Consider the following 12525-nt stretch of genomic DNA (forward strand, 5'->3'; position numbering starts at 1 on the left):
AAGGCGCGAGTCAATCGAGCTTGATAACATTCAAGACTTTGTTGAGCTTCCAACCTCTTCTCATCAAGATCCTCCAACTCTGCTAATCGAAGTCAAGCATTTTCTTCATCAATGATCCCTTCTTGAATAGCTAATCGTAACGAAGGTATTTGACGCTCGAGTGGTAAGACGACTTCGACTCCATAAGCGAGTGCATAAGGGGTCGTTTGTGTTGGCGTGCAGTGAGTTGTCCTATATGCCCACAGAGCTTCTTCCATTCGGTCATGCCAGTCTCGTTTGGATTTAGAGACGAATTTCTTTAACAAGTTGCATAATGTCTTATTGAATGCCTCGGCTAGACCATTGGCGGCAGCATCGTACATAGAAGAGTTGCGTTGCTTGAAGCCAAAGAGATCACAAATCTTGTTAATCAAGTAGGATTTAATACTCTCAAAGGCATTGCTACATGCTTGGTCCCATTTGAAAGGGACACATTTCTTCATAAAGCAACTGAATGGTTGGCACCTCCCAGCTAGGTTTGAGTTGAATCTCCTAAGGTACGCTAACTTTCCATGCAAACTTTTCAATTCATGAATATCCCGAGGCCCAGGCATTTTCAAGATTGAATCTACTTTGGCTTGATCAATTTTAATCCCTCGATGTCTGTAATGACCCTATTTGTCATTAAGAATTATGCCCCGTTCAGCGACTAAAGGTCTCGAGCAGTTTCGTAATATGTATTATGACCCGCGGGTGTGGTCGAGTTTGATTTTCGAAAGATTCAGAATTAAATTCAAAGAACAATTCTCATTTTGAAGCTTAAAATGAAAAAAGTTGATCGGAGTTTGACTTTTGAGCAAACAACTCCGGAATAGAATTTAGATGATGTCAATAACTTCATATAGTGATTTCGGACTTAGGCATGTGTCCGGATTTGGATTTGGAAGTCCGTAGGATAATTCGACGCATTTTGGCGAAAGTTGGAAAATAGAAAATTTTTGAAAAGTTCGACCGAAGGTTGAACTTTTGATAACGAGGTCGGATTTCGATTCCGGAAATTTGAACAGCTCCATTACGTCATTTATGACTCGCGTGTAAAATTTGAAGTCATTCCGGATTGAATAGAAATGTTTCGGCGCAAAATATAGAAGTTGGAAGATTTAAAAACTCATAATTCGATTTGATGCGTGATTCATAATTTTGGCGTTGTTTGACGTGGTTTGTAGCCTCGACTAAGTTCGTATTGTATTTGCGACATGTTGGTATATTTGGTTAAATTTCCGAGGGCCTAGGGTGGATTCCAAATGGTTAGCAGATCAATTTGGACTTGAAGAAGACTGCTGGAATTTTGATTGTTGGTGCAATCGCTTCTGCGGAGGATTAGATCGCAGAAGTGACCTTGCAGAAGCGAGGTGCTCATTACAGAAGAGACCTGAGGGGATGCTGGGGAACTTCACAGGAACGGGAAACTTCACGCTTCTGCGGCTTCGCAGAAGGGGCCTTTTTGCGCAGAAGCGAGCAATGGCCTCGCACCTGCGATTTTTGCAGAAGCGGAAATGCTTCCGCATATGCGAGGGTTAACTGGGCAGTGCACTTCCGCAGAAGCGGATTTTGGCTCTCAAAAGAGGCTCCGCAGATGCGGCGACTCGTCCGTAGGTGAGAAACTGGGCAGAATGTTAAGGACCAAAAATGGTCATTTCGTCATTTTCATTTTTGAATTTTTGGAGCTCAGATTTGGGCGATTCTGGAGGGATTTTTCACAAGCTTGGTTGGGGTACGTGTTTTGTATCTAAAAGTGATTATATTTCATGAATCTATGGTTATATTCATCGTTTAATTCGAGTTTAATGGAGGAAATTGGAATTTTTGTAATAACTTTTCAAAAATAGAAATTCAAGATTTAGATGACGATTTGTTATTGGAATTCGATAAAATTGGTATAGATGAACTCGTATCGGAATGTGTGTTTGGGCCCCACGTTGACTTTTGGTTGACTTTTTAGAATAAAATTTTAAGTCGGCGTTTTATTATCCGGAATTATTTCTGATGAAGTTTAATGAAGTTATACAATTAATTTGGATAGATTTGAGTTGTCCGGAGTTCAATTCAAGTAAGAAGGCGATTTTGAAATATCGGCATAACTTCAAAAGGGTAAGTATCTTGCCTAACCTTGAGTGGGGGAATTATCAGCCCCGATGCGGAAAGGAGTAAAGAAAGAAGAGTTGAAGACGGCTTAACAGTAAGAGAGACCCCCCTCATCTCGTGGCTAGGAACATCTACTGACCTTAGGCATCGAGTCTTATGTGCTTTTTGTGAAATGTGAAAAGCCGTGTACGCGAGGTGACAAGTACGTACTCGGGCTTATATGTGTAAAATTTATTGGGTTAAAGTCTTAGGCATTATTGTGTAGTAAACTGGATAATTGTTGGCATTTATTAAATCCTCTATTTGCCATGCCTCAATCCTTGTTTGTCGAATTTGTTTTTATATGACAATTTGATGTGATTGTCACTTGAATATTTATGTGAATTCCGTGAGTTGGTTGATTTAATATTTCCTAGAAATAATTATATTATGAATTTTTCATCTGCAAAAATTAAATAAGTTTAAACTAAGGCGTTAATATAATTATCAAGAATTTAAATTAATGAAGGCGGTGCCCTATACTGAGTATTTTTTATCTCTGTTAATTGTTTTGAGGTTTTATATTATGGAGCCTTGGTCTATTTTTGAGAAATTTATTGATTTTACTATTTCATTAGAATTGGTTGTGGTCATTGGGAAAATTGTGATAGGAATTGATTGTGTTGTGTTGTGTTATCGTGATAATATTCCGTATAAATTGTTATGTGAGTTGAGTTATTATTATAAAAATATAAGGGTGACATTTCACTGTTGATATTATGTAGGTATAATGGTGACATTTTATTGTGGTTATGTGTGTTGGAATATTGTCTGGGCGGAGTGATAAGGGTGGCTATTATACAGAGTGATAAGGGTGGCTATATGAGCGATAATGATGGCTATTGATATTGTCATGGCGGAGGGATAATGGAGGCTATTATAGGAGTGATAAGGGTGGCTATTGTCAGGGATGATACGTGATGATGTGGAGTTATTGTGGTAGAAATTTTTATGTGATGATGTGGGGTTATTGCGTTGGTAATTTTCATGTGATGTTGTGATTTTCCTTGTGTTTATTTTTATATCTTGTGCAATTTATCTTGTTGTTGGTAAATTGATAATAGTCTAATCTATGTTGAAATTGGGAGCATGTGGCTATTGTCAGGCGGATTATGAAATGAAATGTGGGCACGAGGTGCCGTGAGTAAATGATGATGATATTGGAACGTGAGTTGTCCGTGCGGTTGTGATAGAAAAATTGGTACGAGGTGCCGTGAAAATATGAAAGTGGGCTGAGACCCGTATTTTTATGATTTTGAAATGAGATGTCACAGGGTGACTTTTATTCGAAAGATATTTATTTGAACGAATTATATTTGAAAGAGATTTATTTGAAAAAATTATATTTGAAAGATATTTATTTGAAGGAATTATATTTGAAAGAGGTTTGTTTGAAAGAATTATATTTGAAAGATACTTATCTGAAGGGAGTATATTCGAAATATATTTATTGGAAAGTATTATATCCTGAAGATTATTATTTGAAAAACATATAGGCGAAAGATTTATATTTGAAGGACTTGATTAATTGGGTGTACTTTCATTCATTATTTGTTGAGCAATATTAATGGCGTTCTTGTTGCCCTGATGTGTATATCACTGGTTGATTATTGTTGCCATTATTGTTATTTGTTTTCTATTATTTTTGTATACTATATTGCACAGGTTATTAGACTAGTGAGTGTCTTGATTGTACCTCGTCACTACTCCACTGAGGTTAGTCTCGATACTTACTGGGTACCGACTGTGGTGTACTTATACTACACTTATGCATATTTTTGTGCAGAGCGAGGTATTGGAGATATCGGACTTGGACAGAGTTAAAGTGTGATCGCAAGGATTCAAGGTAGAGCTGCTTGGTCGTCGCAGTCCCTTGGAGTCTTTTCATTTTTTTGTACTGTTAATTATTAATCAAACAGTATTGAATATTCGATCCTTGAGATTATTTTATGTATTCAGTTAGAGTTCGTGACTCAATATTACGAGTCTTGGGAGGTTGTTTGTAATTATTTCCGCTGTTGGTTTCGATTATCAAAAAACAAATTGGCTTGAATTGTAATTATAATCGGCTTACTTAGTCTTAGAGACTAAGTGCCATCACGACGCATGTGGTGGGATTTTGGGTTGTCACAATGTCGGACAATGAAACCAAGAAACTTTCCGGAAGTAACTCCAAAGGCGCATTTCAATGGATTCATCCTAAGTTGGTACCTCCAGAGCAACTCAAACACCATTCTCAAGTCTTTCAAGTGGTCGCCCCTCTTTCTTGATTTTACCACCAAGTCGTCAACATAGCATTCGACATTTTTGTGGAGAAGGCTGTCAACAATATTCTGCATAGCCCTTTGATTTTTTTCATAAAAGAAACTTACATGCTAATTATTATCTTTTATCTTCTTAACCAACTACTTCTTAAGGACTAACATAATATTTCTACTCATCTACACCAATCATGGTACTAATCAAACTACACTCATTAACAACATAAAAACTATGACTAAATATAAAAACTACAAAAAACGATAATACTTTAATGCTAAAGAGAAGTACTATATTAAGTATAACATTATGTTGACTATAATTCAAAGCATCAAAATATTTGAGAGATAATTATACATGAACCATGAAAGTAACTCACGGAAAAGAGCCCAAACTAAACAAATATGGTTAAAAGTGGGGTCTTTATCTTTTCCTTAAACTAAGTAATCTTAACAGAATAAAATTTCAATCACATATATAAAGAAGAAAATGATAATTTAACTAATTTTTAATAGATTTACATGATGATAACACTAATATAACATTCATCTTGAAACAAAATCAGATCTAATATGTTCCATCAACCAAACCGGGATCAAATCCTTCTTATTATCATCAAGAATCTGCAATATAAGAATTTGAAAGTTACCTAGTTTGTGGAATAATCAAACACAGCAGTGTAGCAACAAAAAACTCAGCAGCAAATACAGTAGAAACAACAGCAACTCAAGTGTTAAGACAAAAAAGAAAACTCAACAAAGATGCTTGAAACTGGTAGCTATCAACTTCACAAATTGCCTAAAGGATCTTTCTATGTTTCTTGAGGTTTTTGCACTCAAATAATTCTCACAAAACTCTGAAATTTTAGCTTGTTATATGTATTAAGCTGCTGATTTTTCTCAAAGATATATGTCTTTAAACAACTCTCCAAGATGTGTCTCAGTATAAGATAGAGTGTGTAATAGAGTGTCCCTCCCTTTTCAGTGAGTAAAGAGCCCTTTAAATAGGCAAATAAATCAGATTTTTTGGACAGATTTTGGTTCATTAAAAGTCTGTCCAAAAGACTGACTTTGTATGCTAAACACTGTTCAAAAGCTATCAAAAAAGTATTGTGCTTGTCACCACACAATGATTTTTGAGTTTTCCACTCCAAAGTCTTTGCACAGTAAAAACAACCAAATTTGTATTATTCCTTCTTTAATTTCAGCTTTTATCAACACAAAAATTCAAATACTCAAATCTAATAAAAGCAAATTCACTAAGCACTTGAAACTTCTATCATAAACTATCATGACCAAGCAAATAGCCATTTTAAAACTAATGAATAACTAATTATCAGTGATTAATAACTATGAACGACTAAGCTAACATAGATTAAACATAACTAATAATAAAAATATAAATAATAATAATAAAAATAAATAAATAAATAAAATCAGAAATTATGCTAGACATAAACTAAATACAATACAATTAGAAAAAATAGACAAAGGAAATGAGAATAGGGGTATACCAAACGAAGGTGTTCGGGGTAGTCGCCGGAATTTGGCCGGATTTTTAGTTGCCGAATTTTTGGGATGGAATTGACATCAATAGGTAGGTCTTGATGAGCTCTATCCGTTGATGTAGGTATTGTGGGACGGTAGTGGCCGGAACTTCAAGCTTTTGGGCAAAAAAGTGGCGGCTAAAGTATCCTAAATCTAAAATTCAAGGCATTTGAGGGGGTTTTGAAGGATTTGATTTGGAGATATGGAAAGAGGAGGTTGTAGAGATTACATGGTGTGAATTTGTGGGTGTTTGGAGGTTGGCCGCCGCCGGTGGCTGATTTCCGGCGGCGGAGAGAAGAGAGAGAAGAGAGAGAAGAGAGAGAGAAGGGAGAAAGAGTTATGAGAAAAATGAGGGAATTTTTCAGATTTTTGAGGCTTTAAATACCTCTTGAGAGATCAAATATAGACCATTAGATCAAGGGGTGATCAATGGGTGAGATTTGATCTTGGGTCACTTAATGAAACGACATAGTTTTGAGGCAAAACTACATCGTTTCGGACCCTTTCAAGGGCAGCCCCTTATCTTGCACTTTTGGCCACTTTCTCTTTCAAATTTGGCCCAATTTCTTTCTTAATCCTACTTTTTAAACTAAATTTATACAAACAAAAAAATTAATTAAGTAACTTATTCAAATGATCAATTAACTATATTAATTCACCAATTGAATAGTTAGTTAATTCCTAAAATGCACAAATAAAGAAAGAACTATTTTTTGGTATTTTTATGATAGGAAATATTCAATCAAAGACACAAAAATTGGGAAATATAATTAAAGCAACAAAACACTAATGACTTTATAAGGTGTTAAAACAGTACAAAAATTAGGTATTCACATCTGCCCCTCTTTGCTCGAGAACATAAAGAGTTTTCGTGCAAAGAAAAGTGAATGCCATGGCTAATTTTTTCTCACATATCACTCCAATGAAAGCATTTTTTTTATTTTTAAAAAAAAATGGTGACCGAACCCTGCTTCCGAGGTAGCCTACATATCCTTGTTTAGAGGAATCAGGTCAGTGTAGTTCTGGGAAAATTTGGTAGCTGGGACTACCAGACACTAGATTTAAGACTGTTGTTGCTGCTGTTGTTGCTGTTACTGTTACTTGCTGCTTGCATCAAAAGGAAAAGAGAAAGAACTACATATGTCTGGAAACTAAGAGTTACAAAATTCCTAATCTATGTATCTTGTGGAGTCAAATCTTGATTCTTGACCTGCTCGCTTGTGTTGACCTTAGATTGGATCTTGATGCTCTTTGAGGAAAGGATCATGGCTCATTCTCGATTGCTTGCTTTCCGGATCAGAGTTCAGAAAAATGAAACTCGAGAAGCTGGGCTGCCGACACATTATCCAAGCTAACTCCAACTATCTTGTGACCGAAAAACTTCTTTATTCTGATGAGAAAGATAAAACTGTAAGCTTTAATCGTCACTTGTGCTATGCGGCGGGGCCTGCAAAGCCATCAAAGACAAACAAAACGAACAAAAATTTTCTGCCCCAGTTTGGCACTAGGAAAATTTTGTGAGTTAGAGAAAGCTAAAGTATCTAATTTGTTGAAATAAAGACAACGGGAGTAGTATAAACTAACTATGTGAGGATATGCAACCACGAGGGGAAGTAACTTATGTTACCAGAGGAAATGGAATTAGAGGATGGTACCCTGTATTACGGAAAAGTGAATGCAATCAGGGGTTGGTACCCTGTATTATCGAAAGGAAATGTAACCAGGGGTTGGTACCCTATATTATCGAAATGAGTGTAACCAAGGGTTGGTATCCTGTATTACCGAAAGGAATGTAACTAGGGGTTGGCACCCTGTATTACTGAAAGGAGTGTAACCAGGGGTTGGTACCCTGTATTACTGAAAGGAGTGTAACAAAGGCTGGCACCCTGTATTACTGAAAGAAGTGTAACCAGGGGTTGGCACCCTGTATTACTGGGAAGGAATGTAACCAGGGGTTGGTACCCTGTATTACTGAAAGAAGTGTAACCATGGGTTGGCACCCTGTATTACTGAGAAGGAACGTAACCAGGGGTTGGTACCCTGTATTACCGAAAGGAGTGTAGCCAGGGGTTGGTACCCTGTATTACATAAAGGAGTGTAACTAGGGGTTGGCACCCTGTATTACTGAAAGGTGTGTAACCAGGGGTTGGTACCCTGTATTACTGAAAGGAGTGTAACCAGGGACTGGCACCCTGTATACTGAAAGGTGCGTAACCAGAGTTGGTACCCTGTATTACAGAAAGGAGTGTAACCAGGGGTTGGTGCCATGTATTACTGGAAAGATGCTAAATCCCCTGGGCGAAAAGGTTCTACCTAGGTTAAACTACGAAAAGCAAACCTGGGCGAAGAGTACTTCTACCTGGAAACATGAGCTGGAACCCCCTAGGTGAAATGATTCTACCTGGGTTAAGCTAGGTATAACAGCCTGAGCAAAGAGTACTTCTACCCGGAACTATGAGCTGAATCCCCCTAGGCGAAAAGGTTTACCTGGGTTAAGCTACGAAAAATAGCCTGAGCGAAGAGTACTTCTACCCGGAAACTATGAGTTGGATCTCCCTAGGCGAAAATGTTCTACTTGGGTTAAGCTATGAAAAACAAGCATGGGCGAAGAGTACTTCTATCCGAAAATATGAGCTTGATCCCCCTAGACGAAAAAGGTTCTACCTGAGTTAAGCTACGTAAAACAAGCCTGGGCGAAGAGTACTTCTACCCGAAACTATGAGCTGGATCCCCCTAGGCGAAAAAGCGCTACCTGGGTTAAGCTACGAAAAATAACCTGGGCGAAGAGTACTTCTACCCGGAACTATGAGCTGGATCCCCCAAGGCGAAAAAGTTCTACCTGGGTTAAGCTATGAAAAACAACCTGGGCGAAGAGTACTTCTACCCGGAAATATAAGCTGGATCCTCCTAAGCGAAAAGGTTCTACCTGGGTTAAGCTACATAAAACATCCTGAGCGAAACGTATTTCTACCCGGAACTATGAGCTGGATCCCCCTAGGCGAAAAGGTTCTTCCTGGGTTAAGCTACGTAAAACAGCCTGAGCGAAGAGCACTTCTACCCGGAACCATGAGCTGGATCCCTCTAGGCGAAAAGGTTTTACCTGGGTTAAGCTACGAAAAAACAACCTGGGCGAAGAGTACTTCTACCCGAAACTGTGAGCTGGATTCCCCTAGGCAAAAAGGTTCTACCTGGATTAAGCCACGTAAAATAACCTGAGCGAAGAGTACTTCTACCCGAAAACTATGAGCTGGATCCCCCTAGGCGAAAAGGTTCTACCTGGGTTAGCCTACATAAAACATCCTGAGCGAAAAGTACTTCTACCCGAAACTATGAGTTGGATCCCCCTAGGAGAAAAGGTTCTACCTGGGTTAAGCTACGTAAAACAAGCCTGGGCGAAGAGTACTTCTACCCGGAACTATGAGCTGGATCCCCCTAGGCGAAAAAGCTCTACCTGGGTTAAGCTACGGAAAATAACCTGGGCGAAGAGTACTTATACCCCAAACTGTGAGCTGGATCCCCCAAGGCGAAAAAGCTCTACCTATCAGCAACAAACATTTAAAAAGCGAAGAGTACTTCTACCCGAAAATATGAGCTGGATCCCCCTAAGCGAAAAGGTTCTACCTGGGTTAAGCTACATAAAACATCCTGAGCAAAAAGTACTTCTACCCGGAACTATGAACTGGATCCCCCTAGGCGAAAAGGTTCTACCTGGGTTAAGCTACGTAAAATAACCTGAGCGAAGAGTACTCCTACCCGGAACTATGAGCTGGATCCCCCTAGGCGAAAAGGTTCTACTTGGGTTAAGCTACGTAAAACAAACTGAGCGAAGAGTACTTCTACCCCGAACCATGAGCTGGATCCCCCTAGGCGAAAAAGTTCTACCTGGGTTAAGCTACATAAAATATCCTGAGCGAAGAGTACTTCTACCCGGAACTATGAGCTGGATCCCCCTAGGTGAAAAGGTTCTACCTGGGTTAAGCTACGTAAAACAACCTGAGCGAAGAGTACTTCTACCCGGAACTATGAGCTGGATCCCCTAGGCGAAAAGATTCTACCTGGGTTAAGCTACAAAAAAAACAACCTGGGCAAAGAGTACTTCTTCCCGGAACTGTGAGCTGGATCCCCCTAAGCAAAAAGGTTCTACCTAGGTTACGCTACATAAAACATCCTAAGCAAAAAGTACTTCTACCCGGAACTATGAGCTGGATCCCCCTAGGCGAAAAGGTTCTACCTGGGTTAAGCTACGTAAAACAACCTGAGCGAAGAGTACTTTTACCCGGAACCATGAGCTGGATCCCCCTAGGCGAATAAGTTCTACCTGGGTTAAGCTACATAAAACACCCTGAGCGAAGAGTACTTTTACCCGGAACTATGAGCTGGATCCCCCTAGGCGAAAAGGTTCTACCTGGGTTAAGCTACGTAAAATAACTTGAGCGAAGAGTACTTCTACCCGGAACCACGAGCTGGATCCCCCTAGGCGAAAAGGTTCTACCTGGGTTAAGCTACGAAAAACAAACCTGAGCGAAGAGTACTTTTACCCGGAAACTATGAGCTGGATCCCCCTAGGCGAAAAGGTTCTACCTGGGTTAAGCTACATAAAACATTCTGAGCGAAGAGTACTTTTACCCGGAACTGTGAGCTGGATCCCCTAGGCGAAAAGGTTCTACCTGGGTTAAGCTACGTAAAACAACTTGAGCAAAGAGTACTTCTACCCGGAACCATGAGCTGGATCCCCCTAGGCGAAAAGGTTCTACCTGGGTTAAGCTACGAAAAAATAACCTGGGCGAAGAGTACTTCTACCCGGAACTAGAGTTGTATCCCTCTAGGCGAAAAGTTTCTACCCGGGTTAAGCTACGTAAAAACAAGCCTGGGCGAAGAGTACTTCTACCTGAAACTATGAGATGGATCCCCCTAGGCGAAAAAGCTCTACCTTGGTTAAGCTACGAAAAATAACCTGGGCGAAGAGTACTTATACCCGGAACTGTGAGCTGGATCCCCCAAGGCGAAAAGGTTCTACCTGGGTTAAGCTACCAAAATGATCTGTATGAACAATAGTGATGCATGCTGAAAATAAAAGAAAATGGAGATTTTGCGAAAACTTACCTTTGGTGACATTATTCCTTTAGGAATCGACATTCTGCACTGCTTTGTTCCTGCTGCAAACAAAGAAAAAATGCGAGTTTTAAAAAGTGGTGGTCGATATGTGGCCTTGATGTCTTTGGCAGCTTGGCTTTATGCCCATCTTTTTTATGATGACTTCCTGAATACCACGGTTGGTCGCGTGAGACTTAACCTTCTCAACTTTATTTTTACTTTGTGGCATTTCACTTTCGACTTCTTTCCTCAACACTTTCAATTTCAGAGCATTGGGGGAACCTTTGGCTTTTCAAACTTTGCCAAAACGGTTAGCCACTTGAGACTTAACCTTTTCAACTTCATTTTTCCCTTGTAGGCGCTTTCAATTTGATTTAATCCTTACAAGAGTTTTTGATTTCGAAGCATCGACCGCCATGTCCAGTCGGGGTCAACTTGATGCCCATGCCGAGTCTGGGTGCCTTTTTTGCATATTAGCTTGTATCAAACCGGAGTCCTGTAAATCAGTCTTGCTATCCCTTCTTTGCCTTAGTTTCAAAACAGAGCTAGACCAAAAGGGATTCAAGGTAAAACAAACAGTAGAATGTAGAATGAATTTATACAAGAGGTATCCCTTTCGGGGAAAGGAAAGGACTTATCTGGAGTACATGCAGATTTCAATGAACATGACATACTTTTTGGACTGGATGCATGATATGTGTAAACTGTCTGACTCTTAGAAATTCATCAAAACTTTTGCCTCGAAACCGAAAAACAATGCCCAGGACTGTCAATACCAATGGCTGTGAAGATCCTTTTTTCGATCAGTAGTGCCCTTTGCGGGTTTTCACCAGCTAATCTCTCTCATTTCTCTTCTCACCATCGCCTTATAGTGACCTTTGCGGGTTTTCACTAACAAGACTCTCATTTTCATTTTCTCTGCTCTGCAACGCCCTACGATGGCCGTGAGGATTTTCACCAATAAGACTCTCTTATTTTATTTCTCTCATTTGGTTGTATAAGATCCAAGTAACTATATCCTCCAATTCTTGAACATTCTCGTTGATTGATTGGAAGGACTTGAAAAGGATTTGGGTAAAAAAGATTTGGATTGAATTACAACTTTGGAACCTTTAAAGCGAAACCATCTTCGACCATCTGTAACAACTGCCCTAGTTTTATTTTTATTTTTTTTTAGAAATGTTGATTTTTATTTTGGTGTGACTGAACCCCAGAGAGAGGCTACCTACGTATCCTTTCGGAATCAAGTCGAACGTAGTTTAATTCACTTTGTTTTGATTTTTTTTTTCTTTTCTCTTTTTTTTTTTTCATAAATACTTCTAGGATCCAAAGAGGGTAATCAAAGAAAAGTAACCGGCTCAAGAGGGTTTGCAAAGGGTTGATAGAGTTTGGGTAGCGAGAATGAAAGCCTTCATCATCCCAATCAGAGAACATTAAAGATGCGTAAAAAGGGCCAAACATA

Source organism: Nicotiana tabacum, chromosome 15 (genome assembly GCF_000715075.1).
Source record: "Nicotiana tabacum cultivar K326 chromosome 15, ASM71507v2, whole genome shotgun sequence".
Lineage (NCBI taxonomy): Eukaryota > Viridiplantae > Streptophyta > Magnoliopsida > Solanales > Solanaceae > Nicotiana > Nicotiana tabacum.